This window comes from Selaginella moellendorffii, unplaced genomic scaffold, assembly GCF_000143415.4.
Source record: "Selaginella moellendorffii unplaced genomic scaffold, v1.0 SELMOscaffold_13, whole genome shotgun sequence".
NCBI lineage: Eukaryota > Viridiplantae > Streptophyta > Lycopodiopsida > Selaginellales > Selaginellaceae > Selaginella > Selaginella moellendorffii.
This window is the reverse complement of record NW_003314274.1, coordinates 164234-187201: the sequence shown is the minus strand read 5'-3', so window position 1 is coordinate 187201 and position 22968 is coordinate 164234. Positions and strand designations below refer to the sequence as shown.

The 22968-nt window shown below is 44.9% G+C and overlaps 1 pseudogene; it reads left to right on the top strand.

Moving 5' to 3' along the window:
* The first annotated feature begins 594 nt into the window (after positions 1 to 594).
* Positions 595 to 3010, top strand: LOC9645883 (annotated as a pseudogene).
* Positions 3011 to 22968: the final 19958 nt, after the last annotated feature.

The window sequence follows — 22968 nt, the reverse complement described above, 5'->3', positions numbered from 1 at the left end:
ACTTTTGGCTTTGGGCCGTAAATCTAATGTTCTTAAAACCAGCTTGTAACTAAACGGCCCAAAACAAACGCGTTGGGACAAGGCACAACTTGTTCCCAAATGTGGTTCCATCAATCAATCACGCACGCTGTTCTTCTAAACATCCAAAATTCCTTTCAAAGGACTCCCAAGAGATGCCACTCCCATAGCTTAGTCTCGTTGTTTTTGTTTGGCGGATCATTGCCATGCCAGTGTTGTTTGGCGGGGGCGGCCGGATTGTTAGATTAGTGCTTGACCCACGTGTTTATACGCTTAACAAAATCAAAGACTTCGTACGGCCGCGGACGTAGAAATACCAACCACCAGCCGTTATAGTCTTTCAAGAGGTTTTGTATAATATCTGGTCGACCATACTTGTCACCAATCATGCAGCCTTAGTTGTATGTGTGTGTGAGTGTGTGTGTACGTGGGCGATACAATAAATGTACTGGATGCGTATTTATACAATATACGTCTCAATCGGCTATACTTCTAATTAACGATCTTCGATTAGGGTGTCTGAGGAGCCCTAGAAAGCGTGGCTGAGCCGAGGTAGGCGTTTCGGAGCTGGATTTCATGGCGGAGGAGACTCTAGCTGCTAGATTTCGAGGCGTCGATGTGCCGCCGGCGCCTGCATTCTCGCTCGCATTTCCCGGTGTGGGGAATGGATTTCTCGGCCTAAGGTGTTTGCTAGAGGCAGCGATGGCGGCTGAACGGTAAATGCAGGACGAATAATCAAAGCAAAATTCACTTGCCAAAGCTCAACTCCTGCGTGACCGCAAGAGATCCCTTGCAGTTCCAAAAGAGTTCCACACCTTTCATCGGCACCAAAGTATCCGGCCTCTATGACTTACGATAAGCATCGTAGGCTTTCAAGCTTGCGTCCCAGGGTAGCCAAGCGCGATAAGAAGAACGGAGAATTTCAAAGGGAGTGACTCGAACGGCTGTTACACCGATTCCTTCCACGCATACCCACGGATCGGATCGGATGGGGTAATGCGTACAACAGGAGGAGGAGCTCAAATCTATTTTAAAGCTTGACAGCGAGCATCACTTCACAGGTCTCGGTTGAGAAGTCCTTGCTTGGCGTGGTTGGAAGGAGTGCGAAATAGGAGTTAAGGGGGACCCCGCTGACAACTTGTGTCATCGTCTGCTTGATCGAGAACATCGACCCCATGGCTTTGTTCGCACTTTTTCACAGTAGCACCAGCTCAGATCCTGACAGAAAAGGATACGAGAGACCGCGGGACCAAGCTAGAGCCGAGAGAAAGGTGTTGAATGCGGTGGCTCCAACGTCCAGTTTGCAGTAAATCTGAGAAGTGATGGTTATCCAGAGATCGTCGGCGCTGGCTTCAAAGGTCACTGGTTTTTCTATAAAGCTGCACTTTGGACCAGATTCCCAACGAAAGGCACCTTGCTAGTTTTGAGCCATCTATGGATTGTGCGGTCACGAAGGTCAGTTCTCTTGCGTCCCTGTCTTTCTCGTCCTTCTTCTTACGAGGATTCCCGTTTGCTTTGTGTGTAGTGTGTGCAGATTCCACGCTCTGCTTTTCAGGAGTTTCCGGGATCGCAGGTTCCATACTTACCATTCAGATGAAGGCGGACTTTCCAGGAATCGTTTTCGAAGGCCGTTGGGAGCGGGTGGCTTTGGATGTTGCGAAGGTACCAAAGAACTCAAGTGACGCCGAGGGGATTAAGTAACCAGTTCCGGATATATTCCGTTTACGCGGAGAACGAGCTCGGAAGAAATTTGCGAGCTGACTTTTTTCGATCCGTGGTTCCTGGGACAGCTCAAGGAGTTATTCGTGGTGGAGGAGTTTCTGTCCAACACAAAGCTGACACAGCTATGTACCAGATCAAGCAACGAGGTTTTTGGCGACAGACAAGTTACTTATGCTACAAAAACTGCCGAACCAGAGGTTCGAGCTCACAGGATAGCTCTGGGAGTGGTGCCAGCATTTAACACCTGTGCTGCAGAGTTCGAAGCCAACACACCTTACAGGTACTCATCCTACGACGATAGCCCCAGGCTTGCAACAGGAAGAAGGTATTGATCCTTGGTGGTGGTCCCGATCGTATCGGACAAGGAATTGAATTCTGTGAATTCGACTACTGCTGCTGTCATACATCCTTCGTACTTCACGTATGTACATGCTCCTCCTGTTTGTTCTTGTTAAGTTACTGCTTTGGTTGGTTTGTTTTATGATCGTTACTCCTTGATTGACTGGCGCGTTTTTTTTTTCCGTTCCAGGAAATAGGATTTAAGACAACAGATGATGAATTCCCGTCTCAACTGGCTATGATGCGAGAGGTGGTCTGGCTTTTCAGCCGCGGTCTTGAATATCATTGATTTGGAGAAGCCGGACGGGCAGTTTGCTTGCCAAACATCTTTGAGGCTGGCGGTGCCTTTACAAAACTGTCTGGACGAGGCTTCTCCAAATTCTATCGATGCTGTCCAGGACAGGAAAGGCTGTTCAAGCAGCTGGGAATAGCAGCTCGTCTGGAGGCAGAGGGCGCATTGGAGATTGCAGAGAGGCGGTCCTTGTCCGTCCTTCCTATGTTCTTGGTGGACGGGCCATGGAGATAGTTTACAGCAACGAAAAGCCTGGAAGAGTACTTGGAGACGGGGGTTTGAAGTAGTCGATCCTGACAGACGACAAGTATCTGACGGGCTCTTCAGAGATCGATGTCGACTGCCTGGCGGATGGCAACGGAGCCGGGGGATCATGGAACACATGGAGCACCGAACACGGAATACTGGAATAGCATTCCGGGGTCACAGGGGTCCTTAATGACGATACGAGACGCAGGAGCTCAGCGTCTGCTGCGCTGATCGACTGTCGCACAGAACTTCACATCATGGAGGCGAATCCAGGTCCCGTTTGTTTCCAAGCGATTGACGTCTGCTGCCAGGAAGCGGTAGAGCTATGCTTAAGTTGCGATATATATAGCGATATATATTATAGGTTTACAATATTTAATATTTTAAATATATATAACCCTAGTTCACGAGAATGTAAACTGTTTGGTTTACAATTTATATATATCATAGATGTGGTTTTAGTTTCTAGCAAAAAGCATTTGTTTTCTGAACTTGCTTTTATAAGTCATACTTCGTCATGTGTATATGTGTATATATACAGTTAAAGATGTCATAAAATTGCCTCTTTCTTCATTTTTCTTCTTTCTTTCTTTTATTTATTCTCTTACCATATTGTGAATAAATCAAAGATTTACACTAGAGACTATTAGCTTGTTATCATCTTCAATGGCCCTCGAGGCCAATATATCTTCTATAACATTTAGCTTTTGAGGAAATAAAACCAAATTCAGAATAATATTTCTTCAGTGCCAAGCACAAGTTTGGAATGCTGTCTTGAAAAGGATTTACATTAAACCCGGATCTACAAATGTATTTGTCCTCATTAGTATAGTTGCATGGTTCTCACCATAGGCTTTTTATTGTTGCAATTCCATGACAAAAAGTCACTGCAACCGTTGGTATGGCAATCTTATCTTTACATACAAGCTATATTGATAATTTTGAAGTTAAATTGATACTTTCAAAAAGTAGAGATCTTCACTTGAACTTCAAATTCCCGAGCTCCAATTATATTTGTACTTTATGAGCTCATTCCCCATCTCCTTCATGGCATCCACCACTTTCCTAAGCTACTGTCGCAATCCAATGAGACTATTTCTTATTTCCAGTTCACAAACATGGTCTAGCAATTTGCACTCGTAGACTTGCTCAATAAGCTCAATTCTCTATTGCACCTACTTGTTAGAGTTGAAGTAAGATGCTTGGTAGCTGGGGAATGCTTCCAACAGCTCATATTGTCGCTTCTAACCAGGTAAAGTCGGTGGGAGATCTGCAAATTGCTTCAAGTACTTCTTGCCCCTAGAATGTGATGTCACATTTGTTAGCCGTCCCTCTCGTGATCCTCAACTCGGTGTGGCTCCCAGGTAAGTAGATTCCACTGTTAAGATAGATACCCACCATTGTCAAAGTGGAGTTCTCTAGTCGTCCAACACTTGCCGCCGTTCTTGGCTGGCTGGCTGCTGCTGTGGATAGTAGCTCACATAAAGAGGAGTTTGTCCCAAGAACTTGGCCACTATTGTTTGTGATCGTTTGCATGGATGTCTCAACACCAATATTCATATATCCTGCGCACCAGGCTGTATGCCGATTAAGAATCAAGGACTTATTGAGAGAAGGAGCTCCAAGAACCATGTGATGCTATGATTCACAAATGTTTTTAAACAAGACTTGGGCATTTAGGGAGATCTCGAATGTCAATATGTTGTGCAAGTTCAAGACATATGATGTTTGAATTAGAAGTCACCCTAGTAGTCACCGTGTGGACGAGTCCTGGTAAGGTAGACAGTGGAAGAACAGAGCTATGCAAACTCTTCCAAGCGTTAGCTAATTCCTAGAGCTAGTTGCAAGAAGGAATAATAAGACTTGAGTCTCAAGTAAACATTGCATTTAATTTTCTATCTTGACCTTAGAGAGTTTTAAGTCGAAGTGGAAAAGCCAAAACAAAATGCAATTTACACAAAGTGAGTTTAGCATAGAAGTTGTCACCTTTGTTGCTCTGTGATCTTTTTCTTATGGCCTTCTATGGCTATTGTGATACAATGTTTGTTTGTAGTGGTTTGGATCATGTTCACCTATGAATGAATGGTGCAAGAGCTTTGTACTTAGACTGTTAAAACTATCAAGAGCTTGTCATCAAGAGAGGGAAGATGATGAAATTACTAATCAAATACTAAATAAAAGAAGAAAAAAATGAATTTGTGTTAAAGATTTTAAATACAAAGTCCTAGTTTTATAATGTTTTTAGAAACTAATTTGGTCCAACCTATGAATGAAAATTAATTTTTAATATAATTTGAGTTCAAAATCTCATGAGTAAAAGTTAAAGTTCAAATTCTCTCATGAAGAGTGATGGTAAAATACACTTTAGCAAATATAGAAAGATGGCAAATATATGATATTATGCCCCCTCTAATACTAAGCACCGAATAGCAATATACGTGGCTAAATAGATATCATTAATGGATTTTGCAACTAACTCAAAAAGCATAAGTAAGATGAAAAGTATGCTTCTAAGTATGATCACTAGAATGATAAATATAAATAAATGTTTACTAATACATTACATATGTCTCTAAATCATAGAATTAGATTTACATCTTCACTCCTTAAATTTATAATAAAAATAATTTAAAAAATTAAAATTTAGAGTAAAATTTGTAATATTTTAGTTTCATTGTTAATTTTTCTAATAATTTTCAAGTGATTTCTTAGCATTATCACAAGTGTAATTAATCTAGTAAAAGATAAAACTAATATCTAAACATTTCATTTTAAACAGTAGTTATTGAACTTGTTTTGCCATTAAAAACCAAATATTAAGTTTTATAAAGTTTGTAAATCTTAGTGAATTTATTATTTTGTAATTTACTCTAATCACTACAAAAAACTTCAATGAATTGATGTAAATTTTGAAGCTGATAAAAAAGCCAAATTTCACTAAATGCATTATATTTAACCTGTAACATTAAATTTTAAAAGAATTAGAAGAAATTTACTAGTTGATATTTGCAATCTCCTAAACTATTTGCCTTTTTAATTTTTTTATTTTTGGCTAAACCTCTTATTGGCATCTGGCATCTAAGTGTCACATATTCTTTTATCTAAGAATATACTTTTGATCTAATGGTTAAAATTTAAAAACTTCATGCTTCAACTTTGTAATGACGCTCCAACTTTTGGGGAGATTGGGCAGATTTTGAACTGCAAAGTAGCCTCTCTCTACACAGACACACACACGACTGCTGAGGACACCGATTTCTGAACGACTTCTGAACAGCACACTGGACTGCAATACTGCAATAGACCAATGAACCAGCAATAGACCAAGCATCAACTGAAAGTGCAGTTACTTTTGAGTAAAGATGTGTTTCCTTGAGCTTTAGGTAATCTCTATCCTTGCTTCATTGTAAATAAGCGCCAGCACTGTGAATTTCTTATATAAATTTTCCACCTTATACACCAGGGATGAATGAAGGACTTGGCATTCAATTACAAGCTTTTTACACTATGCAGGAAGAAATCATACTATTTGCAAGGGTATTGATTTTTTTGTAAAAACCAAGAAAGTGGAGAAAATTCCTGAAGAGGTCGCCAAGTTCCTCCTGAGTACCACAGGTCTCAACAAAGGCAGGATCTGAGTTGGCAACGTGAAATCTGGCTGTTTATGGTAACAAAGTTTTGAGTCATTTTGGACAAGGTATGAATGCTTTATCAATTACAGGTCTTTACTACTGCTGCAACAAATAGAGATAGCGGCATTGTCTATCTTGCATTTGAACCAGTGGAGAAAGTTGTTAGAGATTACTTTCAACACATTACTGAAATTGAGAACACAATATTCAGAGACTGTGAATTGCCTTCTTGCATTCATAAACAACAAGTTTAATGATGATATCGGCCTCAATGCTCTCGCTTTTCTGCATTTTTGCACCTTAAAGCTTGGTGAAGGAGGGCTCAATACTTTCAGATAGTAACAAACATCAAGTTGTTCCATGCAGCTTCATTGGAATCATCAAAAGCCAGCAATCACTGTTTTTGAGAAGTAAGAAGATTTTTATTTCTCTCGTTACCACAGGTTAACGATTCATTCAGATGAGATTATTAGTAACAATGACGAGCTTATGTGCAATTTTTTCGCCCAAGCAGATGTGTTGGCTTATGGCAAGGTCAAGCGGACAAGTTCATGGACCCTGAACTGTGGACAACTAAGTTAGAAGAATAGAAGTAAGAAATGCAACTTACCTCAAGAGCGGCAAGTTGCCTTTCTGGTGGAGCTATGGAGACGATGACTCTTCATGCTGCTGTGCCATGGAGCAACGCACTCAACTCCACACTAGCAGGAGTCCAAGTGAAGGGAGCTCTAGACAGAGAGGCTTGTTTTTCTGTTGCAACCTCTGGAACTTCACTAATACTTGTGGCGAAACTGCATCTCTGAGTAATATCTCTCCCAGCCTTGAAAAAGTTGAAAGTGGCCCTGAGCAAGATGATCATCTCTTCTTCTAGTTTCCTTTGCTTGCAAGTAATAACATCCCATCTGAGTTTTGTGGGTTTATTGAATTTTGTACTAGGATTGGTAGAGTTACGTACAGCGATTCGTAAGAGTGTTGTGGCCACAGACATGGGTTCTCAACAAGTTCTTGGGAACAGATATACAACATTGTCTTATTCCCTCTCTTTGATACAGCATGGTGATTGATCAAACTGCAGAATATTGAAACATTTGTAAAATGATTATGCTTCCTTTCAGAAATTCAAGCAAATGCATTCAATATTATAATGTAAATTTGTGATGCTGATAGATTGGAAGAATAGGATATGAGATAAGATAAAAGTGACTCAGAATTAAAAAAAAAAAGATAACAAGATGTTCTCACAAGAGCAAAAAATTACCATTGGTTGAATATTCTTTGGAGAAATGAAGCACTGTCTTGTACAATTAAGAAAAGAAGAAACCTTTTGGTTTCCAAATAACTTGAGTGAAAAGGTTTTTACAGTTTATATAGGTCGTTAGTTTAGGAACAAGGAAATATTAGTTTCTGAATTTATAAGAAAACTATAAAGATAAAGATTGGTTTATTGTTTGTTCAGCTTTTGTGTTTTTAAACCGATTGAAAACTATAATTAGTATAGTATATATTTAATTGTTAGTTGGCTATCTATCTTTACTGCTTGCCAGCTGCCACAATGTTGTCTATTCTTTCTATTGAAGTTATTTTATTCTATTTTATTTTAATGAGCAGAAAAAAGAAATGAAAAACATGTGATGTAATTTTACATAAAAGCTGTTTAGTACTTGTAATACCTCATGTTTGTGTTAGTGATATTCAAGTGCAAACCACATGTATAAATGTTATTGAATTTTTCACTCTCAATATTAATCATTCAAGTCGTATGGAGAAAGAGGAATCATTGCTGCATGTTCCCCATGAATGCTAGGAGGTCGTATGGAAGTCCAGTGTGGGGAAGAAGAGCCATAGTCACATGTAAACGGGGTAGTCATATATGACATGCGACAAGGTCTTTGTTCCTGTCTTGCACAGGGGGCAAAGGTGGGCATCTCTGGGCATGACTGGCGTCTGTCTTCGGCCTAGCTCGACATGAAGTGAGTGTGCACTCATTTGGTATTTTGCAAGGATGCGTATGGTGGTGTAGCTTGTGGAGTTGTGGATGTTGGGGCTGATGATTCTCCCAGGGTTGATGTTGTTGAGGTAGTCTTGGAAGTGGGAGTTCCTATTTGAGCTTGCCAACTAGCCTTTAAATGCAAGGCTGATCCAAGCTGGGGGGACTGTGGTGACTAGTTAGTCCAGCAGTCCATTGAAGTTCAAGCCAAAGCATTCCATCCACTTTCAACAAGCCTTCCAGCATCCCTGGCTCTTTCAGTGTCAAGCTGGATCAAGTTTGCAATAGCTGCCTGAGCACAATAGTTGAATGTGTCCTTCCACATGGAGAGTATGAACTACATGGTCCATTTCCATGCTTGGATTTCAACTAGGAGCAGTCCAATCTCCATGCATAGCAAGCTATAGGATGCTTTCTATTTGATGCCAAAGTCATTGGCAATGAAGGTTCAATTAAGCCCTTCTAGGTGGGACCAGCTTGTTGCTGATTAGCTGGGGGCCCAGGCAGTACAGCCATATAGTAGCATGGTGTGGACCTTGGCCTGATAGTGCTCCTTTCTTGCATCCCACCAATAGAGGGCTGCTTGGTAGAGTGAGTTCAGTAGAGTTCAACTGCTGGGAGTTCAACTGTGACTTCGTGTTGAGCTACTCTAGTGGTCCATATTCACTAATGGTGAAGGTGATAACTAAGGTACTTGTAAGGGGTAACTTGTAGGACCTCCTGTCTTTGATAGTGGAGCAAGGTGTGGCTTGTTTTCGAGCTGAAGATCACAATTTATGTTTTGGTTAGGTTGATCTTGAGACTTGTGTCCTGGCAGAATTCCTTGAGGGCCTCTAACTGCCACTGCATCTTCTTTTCTATTGTAGCAAAGAGTAGCAAGTCATTGGCATAAAGTATGAGATGAAGATAGAGACCAGCAATTTATGTGGTGAAGAGGTCACGCTCGGCCAAAAGGCTTTCCAATGCATCTATGTATATGCCAAACAATGTTGGGGAGAGTGGGCATCCTTGCTTAACAATGGCATTGTAGGGGACTACTGTTTGTCCAATGAGCTTGGCTTGAATGCAGGTGTAAAGGTGCTTTATGGCATTGACGATGGCAAGTGGTGCACCAAGTTCCTTTAGTTGTTGGAAGAGCAAGTGTCTAAAACCTTTTTGGTGTCAAAGGCCTTTTTGAAATCCATGGAGCTTACCTCCTTTTGTGTAGGAGCAATCTAGTAGAATTTGAAACTTAATCAAGTGGTATGTGCAACTTTTGCATGGGCAAAAGCTAGCCTAACACCAAGCACGTACATGTGTTGTTTCTACTCACTGTGACAGCAGTTTTTCCAACATTTGAGCATATAGCTTGGAGAAGACACTGCTTATCATGATGCATTTGTAGTTGAAGGGGTCATTTTTGTTCCCTACTTTATGGAGTGGTACTACATGTTTGATCATCCATGGTGTTGGGAAGCCAATGCTGTCTATATTGTTGAGAATTCCCTTGAGGATGGGGGTAAAGAACTTTTCATCTACGGCCAACAATATCACGGCAGTGAGCCCTTGTGCATCTGGAGCTTGACATCTTGGCAATTTGTGAATGGTGTTGGCAATGTCCTCTACAGAGAAGGTGGCCATCCTCTTGTGTTGCCATGTCAAGACTAGTGGTACAGCAGTGTTGTAAAGGTATGCCACCTAAACCTCCATGTTGCTCAACATCGTGATTGCTTGAGGTTTGTGGAAGATTTGATGTGCCCAGGTAGAGTTGGTGCTGAGGTTCTTGATTTATTCATCATTGACATATTTAATATATCTTCTTTTCTTTTTTTTCTTGTAGTTGCCAAAAAGTGTGTATCACCCTGGCTGGGTCAACTACCCCTACGCGTAACTCTTATCGTTTGGTGGCAACAGAGCATTTTGCATCCCACTAGTGAGCCTTTGGGAACCTAATAGCATGTTTGACCTTGCGTAGGCAAAAAACATCTATGGCTGCTATGACAAGGGCCTGAATTAAGTGTGTTGCATGTTGGTTTGGCATGGGCATATTCTGTAGCCAAGACTCTCCGAATTGTTCTTGAAACTTTGGGATGTCCTGTGGGTGGACATATAAGTTTGGCCCAGCAGTGGAGATGTGAGGTGGGCTTGTAGTGCAACTTTGGACTAGTAGTGAGATGCTGAGTGGGTGGTGGTTTGAGATCTTGGAATCAAGAAAGTCTTGGAGGTGGTAGTCGGCTACAGTGTCAATTGTGACTTGTGAGATGAGGGTGTAGTCATTGGTGTTAGCGCCATTCCACATCATGCATGTGTGTTCCCCTGTGGGTGGCCAATGTTTAATGCCATTGACAATGAGCAATTGCATTGTTGTGCAGAAGTTGAAAATTTTGACATGATTTGCAAGGAGTTTCTTGTCATTGGTATACGTGTGCTGAAAATCACTTGGTGCTTCAGTTAGGTCACCTCCTTGCTCGACTAAAGCTTGGCTTGATCCCATGTGTGCGTTGAAATCTCCAAGCATCACAATTGTAGCTTCTGAGTGCTATAGTTCAATCATGCAGACCAAATGGTCAAAGGGGTGACTATTGTTAACATTGTGGACAGTGAGGAATAGCTGCTGACAATAATCAATTGTTTAGTGGTGTTCAGCTAAAGCCTAAGTGCAGTAAAGTTTGCGGCAGGGGCACAGATGACATCCTGGACCAAGTGGTGTATAGCTTGCTTGACATATATGTAGGTCCCCCTTGGATGCGTTTGAGGTGTGGAGTATGCAATGTACTTAGGGTATTGTGGGGGATGGGCTGTTGGGCTCTCCCATGTCTCACTAAGGATTGTGATGTCATACCTGCTTATTCTGCTTAGTTTGGTGCCATGATCCATTGTCAACCTTCGGACATTCCATGCTCCAACCAAGATTCATGTGTCCTGATTGAGTGGGGGCACCCTTTTGCATTTTTGTTTGGGCATGGTTGTGCCCTATTTTCTTTGTGGGGGTTGAAGGCACTATTGCATATTAGATTATTAGAACTTCTTGTTATAGATGATGAGAAAGATTTCTTTTGTAAATGGTTGAGAAACTTGCATAGTAATGAGGTGATTCTTAAAAGAAAAACTTGTGATAGACCCCTAAGGGGAGTGTAAAAACAAAAGCATTTGTGATCTAGTGGTTGGTTGTTATGTAGACTTCATATGGCCATGGGGGCCACCCTAATGATGGGGGTTTAGGGTCTTCCAGCCATCAAGATGCATGGCAATGCGTTCAAGTGTTGATGTAGTGCTCACAAGGCCACTAGTAAAGTCTTGCTAAGAGGGCAACTTGGTGCTAAGGAGGTTCCACATGGCTGATCTGAGATTTTTGTGACAAAAGCATAATATGGTTTAGTTGTTCCAGCTAGATTTCAGCCTAGATTTTGTGGATTGTATCTTGCATTTTTGGTGGTGGGAATGTTGGTGGTGGTATGTTGAGGTCATCATTCCCAATGTCTGTTCCTATAGACTTGTGCTCTTGTAGTGTTGATAAGGTCCTGTGTTCGATGAGTAGTGTGGTTTGGGGTCTCAAAGTTCTCTGGTAGCATTAGTTGGCCACTTGTTGAGTCTTCACCCTTCTTCTTGACTGCTTTATACAGCTGTTTGGGTGGGGGCTGCTCAACAATTCCATTAGTTGAGGCTAGTGGTGCCACTTTTGTCTTGTTTATTCTTCTGGAGGGCCTTATGTGGCCACATCCTACTGCATAGCCTTTGCCAAGTAGGTTTGTGGTTATTGCATTGACTGAGGCCACTCCACCCATGGGTGTGAGGATGGCCCTAAGAAGCCTTATTTTGCTGTTAGTTACCTGGTCTTTGGGGTGTTCCCTCTTGTGTTTCTCTGCCAAATGTAGCTCATATTCAGCATGAAGTTCAGAGATGGTTGTTTTCTAGCACTTGACCAATTCTGTCAGTTTGTGTAATATTGTTTCCATGAGGCTTTCTTGCACTAGTGTAGCGCATGTGATCATGGGATGAGATTTGGATATACTGTCACTGTAGATCTTTGGAACCTTGGGGGATAAATGGGGATAAAATAGCTACTAAGGGCTCTCTTATCAAGCAATTGCCCCTTTTCCAGTTGGCTTAAGGGGAGAGAGATAAGGTGTGCTACAGTTGGTATCAGAGCAAATAGCATGGGTTCGATTCCCATTGATTAGTGGCTACTTAAAAATATAATATACCCTTGAGCAAGGTATATTCCTACCCCTAAATTTGAAATCGTACGTATTGGTGTATGTCCTTCCTCTTGTGTGGAGTATGCACGGACGAAGGTATCCACTGTAGGACTGCGGTACAGGTGGATGACTAGTTACCTCACATGGAATAGCTGGTCTACATAATGGAAGGATTGGTAGATTCGGTGCGGAAATGGAGGTGCTGGTTCCCTTGGCTCAGTAGGGGTTGTTACTCAATAGTTAATAAGGATATTGACATCTCTGAAGGGAGTGAGTGTAACACATGTGATCATGGGATGAGATTTGGATATACTGTCACTGTGGATCCTTGGAACTTTAGGGCTCTTTCCAGTTGGCTTAAGGGGAGAGAAATAAGATGCACTATAATTAGTGGGGAGCTAATTTTGGGTTTCTTCATCATGAGGTGGGGCAAGAAAGGGGATCCTTGGAACCTTAGGGCTCTTTCCAGTTGGCTTAAGGGGAGAGAAATAAGATGCACTATAATTAGTGGGGAGCTAATTTTGGCAAGAAAGGGGAGCTTCTACTTAATGTTATGGGCTATTGTTGGCCAACGAGTTGGGGTGGTGTGGTCATTTAATTGGTAGGATTGTGCTGTTATGTGGGTGACATCTTCCATTTAGAGGATATTAAAGTATTATACTTGGGTGGTTGGCTAGTTTGGTTCACCAATGAGGACTTCCAAGAGCAATGGCTGCTCAACTCTAACTTCACATGTTTCTTGCCACATTTTGCGCTGTTATGTGAGTGACATCCTCCATTTAAAGGATATTAAAGTATTATACTTGGGTGGTTGGCTAGTTTGGTTCACCAATGGGGACTTCCAAGAGCAATGGCTGCTCAACTCTAACTTCACATGTTTCTTGCCACATTTTGCGATCAATTTGGATGTGTAAGAGACTAAATTTTCCATTTTACTTTAGTCACTTAACCACATGTCTGACCACTTGGAGGAGTCTCATTGACAACCTCCATAAGTCCAACTCAGGACTTGGGGCTTGCTAGCCCCGAGAATGGCATCCATGCCACTCAACCTTAGCACTTGGTCCAAGTGCTCCACGTGTCCGATCCCATGATCGACACCCCAAGGTATCACCGACGTACCGGCCCGTTACGCTAAGGCCATGCCCATTTACCTTGGTCACACTGGTGGTCCAACACCACTTGCATCTCCGTCTTGGCCCTCCAAGACTAGGCAAACCATCCGTGAGTGGTCATCTCAGATCCACTCCTTAGCATCCTTAGGATGCCCACCGACAAGGGGAATAGCCTTCCCCAATATCCCTCTGTCAGTCCCCACTAAGTCCCTTTCTGCCCCTGGCCGTGTTTGCCAACACTGCCACTGGATCGAGACCCACAGGCCCGACCACTTAGTCCTACGGTCCTCTAGGACTTCCTCACCACACGACTGTGTCCTTGGTCACTACCCCAGAGGACTGCTCCTCTTCCTTTCCACAGTCTGGGCCTTTGGGACAACATTTCGGAACACCGTGGCCTTACGCGAGCCACCTGGGTACTCTCCTCGCCTTCTGCCCTTGGGTGCTCTAGCCATGGGCTTAGAGCGGGTTCCATTGAGCCACACCAGGTATCCAAGTAGGTAGTGCCACCCACACTTGGACTGGGAGCATCGGCCAGTCGATCTCCCGGGGGAACTAGAGCCGGCTCTTGAACACTTCACCCCGCTTGTCGGTCCGTGTTCACTCTAGTCTTGGACTTCCCAGTGGGCATCTCATCACCCAACACTGGGTCCGGCCTTCCTGGGCCAAACTGGCCTTTCCTGGCCAAACTGGCTCCACTGCAGTCCTCCCCCTACTATACTTTTGGAGCTCACCAAACCCCCCAGGGTCTGGGAGACGAACGCTTTGGGCTTTCACCCTCTCAGGCTCCGGACTCGGACTCGGACTCGGACTCGGACTCGGACTCGGACTCGGATTCGGACTCGGGCTCGGGCTCGGTCTCGGCCTCGGCCTCGGTCTCGGTCTCGGTCCCGATCTCGGTCTCGGTCCCGATCTTGGTCTCGGTCTCGGTCCCGGTCTCGGTCCCGGTCTCGGTCTCGACTTCGGACTCCATCTCGGACTCCATCTCGGACTCCATCTCGGGTCCATCTCGGGTCCATCTCGGACTCCATCTCGGACTCCATCTCGGGTCCATCTCGGACTCCATCTCGGACTGCATTTCGGGTCCATCTCGGACTCCATTTCGGGTCCATCTCGGGTCCACCTCGGACTCCACCTCGGACTCCATCTCGGACTCCATCTCGGGTCCATCTCGGACTCCACTTCGGACTCCAACTCGGGTCCATCTCGGGTCCACCTCGGACTCCATCTCGGACTCCATCTCGGACTCCATCTCGGGTCCATCTCGGACTCCACTTTGGACTCCAACTCGGGTCCATCTCGGGTCCACCTCGGACTCCATCTCGGACTCCCACGTGTCATGTGTTGGTCCTTTTGGGTCCCTTTTTGGAGCCTCACCTTTTGCTCGCTTCGTGCTCGTTCCTCGAGCACTTCGTTGGGAGTTCCACTCCCGCTCTTGACTTTTCAAGTTGGAGCTTTTGGTCCAAACGTGTTACGCTCGTTTGGCTCTCGCTTCGGCCACTACCATGTGGCGCCCTTCCGGCTCCACTTTGGGGCCTAGGGATTTTGTGTCTCACAACTCCACCACCCATAGACGAAGTTCGATGTCCTCATCGAACGGTAAACCCTTTCATAAAGTAACACCCACACGTGTTACCATTTCCATCCTTGGCACCTAGCCAATCTTTGTCTATGGTTTGACATCAAAGGCTCACCATGCCTTGTCCATCTTTTAAGGAGCGTAGTCTCTCCAACTTAGAGACTGATTGAACCACATGTAATGGTTCTCTCCTTTTATTGGTTTAGTTCTCACTAAACCTTTTAGAGACCCTTCTCTAAGTCAATCCCACTACTCCTTCTCGAGTAGTCTCAATTTCCATCGATATATAACCTTTGCACTTTGGAACTTTGAATTTTGACTTCTTGGAGTCAATTTCCTAGGTGTCTCCAACACCTTGCATTGCACAGTTTGTGCGACTCCACTTCCCTATCCTAGGAAGTTCATTACTTGAGGGCACCATCATCCTCTCTTCTATTTCGTGCCACCTTGGGCACTAAGTTCCATTTATCACACTTTGTGCTAGGGTTGTCCATCACCCTATCATTTGGCTACCTTACCGCTCCCTCCCTTGGAGCTTCCACTTTCGCCAAATTGGAGCAATTTGGAATCCTTCCTTGGAAACACACTTCCTTTCCCGCAACTTGTTAGCGTCCAACACATTAGTGTTCCTCGCCTAACTTTGTCACTTGGATTCCTTCCAAGGGATTCCACGGCCCTATCTTGGCCACTCATCTTTTGCTCCTATCCGTTGATTGTTGCACGAAGAAACATCGAATCTCTACCTCCCTCCTTGAGGTATTGTTTCGGTTCCATAGCAAAGACTCTTCTTTACCAAGTCCGGAGGATGTTCACCCCTAGTACGTCTCTTTAGCATCTTCTGCTATGGGCTCTATCCACGGCCCAACTTCGTGACCCTCCCATGGGTCTTTTATAGAGACTACTTTCCTCGGACTCACTATGCCATCGCACGGACATAGTTTATTTCCCTTAGGTGCTCTTCCCACTTGGTTATTACGACCAAGCCACACCACCTTAAACAGTTCAATTTCAACATTTTGAACCAGGAACTTCATTCCTTAGCCAACCAAGGACCTTGTCCTTTTCTGGCCATAAGATCACCTAGTGATCTCACCTTGGCACCTTAACAGAGTTGCCAAGAGGTACTTGGGTTTCTAGACCTCCAAGTTGTTGACTATAACCCCGGGGGCATCCCCCACACTTGGCGGTGCACCCAAGCTAGCCCTTACGGCCAAGGGTTCATAGCAACTGAGATTAGGTGTCCCCATCTCACTCACCACGACCTTGGTGCCACTTGCACCAAAGTGTTCAAGTTAGATATGCTGAGCTTTCACACTAAGCAATCTAACTGTGCATCACGACTCCGAGGCATCCCTCGCTTGGCGGTGTGCCCAAACCAGTCTCCCCACTGAGAGTCCATGACCACCGAAATATGAGTGTCCTCATATTCCAAACCATCACCACGCCCTAGTGATTTGGGACTCGAACCCAAGCACTAGAGGGTCGGGACTCGAACCCAACCTCCGTATATGCATCTACGGACGGCATCACACAAGATGCCTGGCGTGACTCCCCACGCCGGTGCACCAACCTATTTTTAAAGCGCGCTACAGATCACAGCTTAGGAACCTAGTTCCTCCACACTGCCAAGTCCTCTCACTTGACATGTCTGTGATCATGCATGGACTCCTCCATGCTCGGCCCCCTGGCCCACCCTTTTTGAAGATATAACCTTCAACTAGGGTCTTTGTTCCCCTGACGTGCCAATCTCACTTGGCAAGTCCTCCGACCTTTGTAACATGGTTCCTGCATAAGCGTGAAAGTCCTTGACCATCGACTTTCGTTCAAAGCCCTCTCTTTGAACACTCGGGAACTACTTCCCTCACCTTGATAACCTTGCCTCATGGCAAGCTTCAAGACCACGCTCCTGCTGCGCCACTCTGATTTCGCGCGTTCCATGAACCATTTACACTTGGCCTTTCTAGGTACTATGCTACCTAGAATCGTCTTTGGGAACCTTGAAGGAACTCTGTCCCTCAGCTTGCTAAGGCCTCCCCTTTCGCAAGCTTTATAGTTGCCATATAGTCTAACATGGACAATTCCATATTTTAGACTCTCCATGGCATCACGGTTGCTAACAACAACATCCTCGAGCACTCTCTTTATTCTCCACTCCCAACTTTCATAACCACTGTTGGATATGCCCTTTGATTCCTATGGTTCAGTTCCATCCCAACATTACTTGCCTTTGGCTTCACACCTTTCCTTCGGTCATTCTCCTCCAGACCAGGAGGATAGCTTTGCACTTTCTATCATGCCTTAGCAAGTATTCTTAGGGATGAACCTACCCAATAGCCCAAGGAGTGGTTCCTCAATCCGGGTATGCTCAGCTTATAATCCCACACACTGGGGTTACATTGTTGCTTATGGGCCTTTACATGCCCATCACTAGCCTTGCCAAAATTCCATTTTTGGCTTTGTCCAACTTGGGTAGACAGTCCTCTCCTATCTTCGCAACCTTGAACATTTGGATAGCACCTTCTATCCATCATTCACTAGGGACTTAGTCCCTTGGGCTTTATCCATTGCCCTCGCGACATCAAACACCACCTTCTGGTGTTCTAGAGTGTTCGGGTGTCCCAATGATGGCTTTCTTGACAATGAGTATTTCCTTTTATGACATTGACTTACTATATCGCAACATAAGCAACTTATCCCCCGTAAGGGTATATCCGACTTCCCTATACTAGAAGTCTTGGGTAGCTACCTTCTACCCGTTTAACCAGTTATTTTGCACCTCTTGCTTAGTTGCCTCATAGTTGTCAAGTCCTACAACTCATTGCTTGGTGCTTTCACACCTCCATCACTATCTGGGTCACCACACTCCAACTGCATGCTCTACAGCTTAGGCTATGCCATTCCCATTTCCATTGGGATTCCTTTGGCAAGGGGTTCTCATGAACCCACCAACATAGCCTTAAGGTATCACACCTTGGCACATTTGGTGTCTCCACACCATCGGCTCCACGAGCCTACCTCTATGACATTTCCCTTCGTGTCTAAGTCTTTGCCAAGACCAACACCGCTCTTTCTCATGCCAACCATCCGTTAGCACTGCCCCATAGAGGTCACACACAACTTTATGTCAAAGTTGTTTTCTTCTGGGAACACCTTTCCCATAACTTTAGCATGGCACATTTTGCCATTGATGAGATACTCTCTATTCTCATCCTTGGATCCTATGATCCCCCCCCATCCTTTGTGGGGTACAACGCACCTCAGTCCAAATGCTTCATTCAGTCCTTTTTAGGACCATCCCTTGACTCTACTTGAGTCGTCTAGCAGTTTTGGACTTGGTTAATCCACCGACCCGTAAGGTCCTACTTGTGAGGCACTAGCTCACTGGAATACACATCTTGCATTCCGGTCCTACTCAAAAGGACTATTTTCACAAGTGTTACTCCGACACTTGATTTTGTTCTCTGGGGGCAACCTTTGCCCCTTAGGACTACTTGTCCATGTGATGAGAATACCAACTCATCCACTTAATACACCCCCAACTCCTTGGGTTGTTCCAGCATTTATTAGAGGTAGCCCCGGCTACCATTTCAAGGACTTGAGTCCTCTTCCGTATTTGACCTTCCACGGTCATTACCTTTGGTCTCACATTCATGAGCACCAACCTCAACTATATGAGGATAATCTTGTGACTCCTTTATTGTTTTGGAGTCTCTATCTTTCCCGTGATCCCAACTTTAGTTGTTTACCACAACAACCTAAGACAATTTGCTGAGACAAATGCTCATCCGGATCACATCCTCAACTCAATGAGGAAAACCTTGCACTGTTCCCAAGATCCCAAAGTCGTTCCATTATTGGCCCTTTTCTATCCACCACCTCGTCTACAAGTTCACACATGAACTGTAATGGAGAGCCATGTCTTCCAGACTTGCTACTCCTCAAGGATAGGCCCACTCCTCGGACCTTCCGATGCCAACACTAGTGGTGATATACTTGAGCACCAATAAAAGTCGGACTAAGGAACAGCTCCGATACCAAATTGTAAGAGACTAAATTTTCCATTTTACTTTAGTCACTTAACCACATGTCTGACCACTTGGAGGAGTCTCATTGACAACCTCCATAAGTCCAACTCAGGACTTGGGGCTTGCTAGCCCCGAGAATGGCATCCATGCCACTCAACCTTAGCACTTGGTCCAAGTGCTCCACGTGTCCGATCCCATGATCGACACCCCAAGGTATCACCGACGTACCGGCCCGTTACGCTAAGGCCATGCCCATTTACCTTGGTCACACTGGTGGTCCAACACCACTTGCATCTCCGTCTTGGCCCTCCAAGACTAGGCAAACCATCCGTGAGTGGTCATCTCAGATCCACTCCTTAGCATCCTTAGGATGCCCACCGACAAGGGGAATAGCCTTCCCCAATATCCCTCTGTCAGTCCCCACTAAGTCCCTTTCTGCCCCTGGCCGTGTTTGCCAACACTGCCACTGGATCGAGACCCACAGGCCCGACCACTTAGTCCTACGGTCCTCTAGGACTTCCTCACCACACGACTGTGTCCTTGGTCACTACCCCAGAGGACTGCTCCTCTTCCTTTCCACAGTCTGGGCCTTTGGGACAACATTTCGGAACACCGTGGCCTTACTCGAGCCACCTGGGTACTCTCCTCGCCTTCTGCCCTTGGGTGCTCTAGCCATGGGCTTAGAGCGGGTTCCATTGAGCCACACCAGGTATCCAAGTAGGTAGTGCCACCCACACTTGGACTGGGAGCATCGGCCAGTCGATCTCCCGGGGGAACTAGAGCCGGCTCTTGAACACTTCACCCCGCTTGTCGGTCCGTGTTCACTCTAGTCTTGGACTTCCCAGTGGGCATCTCATCACCCAACACTGGGTCCGGCCTTCCTGGGCCAAACTGGCCTTTCCTGGCCAAACTGGCTCCACTGCAGTCCTCCCCCTACTATACTTTTGGAGCTCACCAAACCCCCCAGGGTCTGGGAGACGAACGCTTTGGGCTTTCACCCTCTCAGGCTCCGGACTCGGACTCGGACTCGGACTCGGACTCGGACTCGGACTCGGATTCGGACTCGGACTCGGACTCGGGCTCGGGCTCGGTCTCGGCCTCGGCTTCGATCTTGGTCTCGGTCTCGGTCCCGGTCTCGGTCCCGGTCTCGGTCTCGACTTCGGACTCCATCTCGGACTCCATCTCGGACTCCATCTCGGGTCCATCTCGGGTCCATCTCGGACTCCATCTCGGACTCCATCTTGGGTCCATCTCGGACTCCATCTCGGACTGCATTTCGGGTCCATCTCGGACTCCATTTCGGGTCCATCTCGGGTCCACCTCGGACTCCACCTCGGACTCCATCTCGGACTCCATCTCGGGTCCATCTCGGACTCCACTTCGGACTCCAACTCGGGTCCATCTCGGGTCCACCTCGGACTCCATCTCGGACTCCATCTCGGACTCCATCTCGGGTCCATCTCGGACTCCACTTTGGACTCCAACTCGGGTCCATCTCGGGTCCACCTCGGACTCCATCTCGGACTCCCACGTGTCATGTGTTGGTCCTTTTGGGTCCCTTTTTGGAGCCTCACCTTTTGCTCGCTTCGTGCTCATTCCTCGAGCACTTCGTTGGGAGTTCCACTCCCGCTCTTGACTTTTCAAGTCGGAGCTTTTGGTCCAAACGTGTTACGCTCGTTTGGCTCTCGCTTTGGCCACTACCATGTGGCGCCCTTCCGGCTCCACTTTGGGGCCTAGGGATTTTGTGTCTCACAGGATGAAGTTGCCAATTGGGTGGAAGATCTTTTGTATAGCAACATTGTTCCACCTAGTAATATTGAGTGTGAAAGGGCACAATGGGTGGGGAAGTGACAAAGGCATGCTTTGTTTGTAGATGAAGTGCTTTGTGCATATACGAGGTAGTCTTTATATTGAAAGCACCTTTGGCCAAAAAGGGCCCTATAGTGTCCCTCCTCTTTAAGTATGATGTAAAAGATATTTGGTTATTCCATTAGCTAGAGGTAGAAATCTTGGTATTTAAAGGTGGCAAGTACAAGGTTTCGAACCATGGTAAGGCTTGGGCAAATTGAAATTCTTCATAGTTGACATGGATAAGGAGCTATCATTGGGACGTGCCTTACCAATTTTCGAAGGGGTAATATAGGATGTCACCAGAGTTGAGGGTGGTCATCTCGTCACCTTTTATTCCCAATTGGGCTTGTTGTTCACCTTGCAACAGGGGTGGCATGAGTGTTGGCACTAGGTGGGTGGCAACACATATGGCTCCTCTAAAGATGGTTGGTGGAATGGCTGCATTGGTGAGGAGGTTGTGGCTCTAGTGTAGAGCCATGGTTGCACCTAAGTTAGTGCCTCTTTGTGGTGTTCCCTGGGCTGTTAGATCATCTAGGCCACAAGTAGAATGATCTCATCATCAAGTACATGGGTGCCAATAGCTATTGTGGAGAGCACTGCTTCTACCATTGCATATGGTATGGTGGCCATGTTTAGTCCTTGTGATGGAGGTCCTAGAAATGCCGGCAATAGTGGTGGGTGTGGTGGTGGCCTTGGCAGATTGCCATATGTTGGATGTCCACCAAAGTCGTGAGCAGCATACCTAGTAGGCGAGATCTACAAGCTATCACTGAAGGAGTTTCGGGTGGGCAAAGATTGCTATGACACTCTCTCAGATGCTTGCCTTGGGGAGGATTGGCTTGGATTTGCATGCTGCTTATGGTGTGGGCATTATTGTTTGTCCTCGCAATCACCAAACTAGTGGCTCCTTTGTGCAAGTAGGTGATCCATGTTAAGCAAGGTTGGCTGCTATTACTAGGGCAAGGGTTAAGAAGGTGGGTATGAATCTTCTTGGAGGGAAAAACAGTGTTGCTATTGGTGTGGTCTACATTTAGTAGCTTTGCCGAGATTGAGTATGAGTTGGGTTGTAACTTCGTGGGAAAGCTTGTGTTGGTAGGTGTTGGTTAAGCATTAGTGGCAACTGAGTCGTGAGTGGTAGCCCTCTCCCCTTTTTGTGGAGCTCTTGGTGGAAAGATGCTTATGTGTGGGAGTTGCTTTGATTTGAAGGTAGATAGTGTTGTGCACCTAAGGTGTCACAAGGTCAATTTGATGGAGGCATGCCTTGATTTTGAAAGGCACACCCTTTTTTTCTTTTGAAAATTTTAGTTTTGATCTACCTTTCATCTTGAAAGTTTAAAAAATGTTTTGGGTTTCAAAAGCAAGCTTTTATTTTATATAACCTTTAAGTACACTCAAAGCTCAAGATGCACTTTTTTTTTCTTGCCAATAATTAAATATAAGTTGGTAATTTACATCTATAGTATCAAAGCTGAAAGTGAGAAGAATATTAGCATGTTTAAAGCTTTTAGTTTTAATGTTTTTTTACTTTTTAAAACCTTATTCACATTCTATAGTGTTAAATGGGATCACTATCACAACCCCCAAAACACTAACTCTAAGAAGCCAAGGATAAATCAATTGCCAATCCTTTTTGAAGTATTAAGCATTTCCCCCACCTTTTTTTTCTTGGTCTAATACCTTAAAAATATTATTATTTAAAATATTACCCAAAGTTGATTGCTTGATGTCTTTTTTGGGCCTTCCCATCCTAGAATTGTCTACTGTTACTGTTGGTATTGTGAGAATTTAACCCTAAAATGAGAGTTTAGTGCTACTTAAGATAGACTAACTTGACACTAGGCCCACAATATGGTGGCAACCCTATTGAGGCTGCCACATCCCTTGTTTATATGTTTAAGGTTCAAAACTAATACAAAAGTTAAATTTTTTTTTACAACATTGCCTTTCTTTTGAAGGTTGATATCATTAAACACCTTTCTTT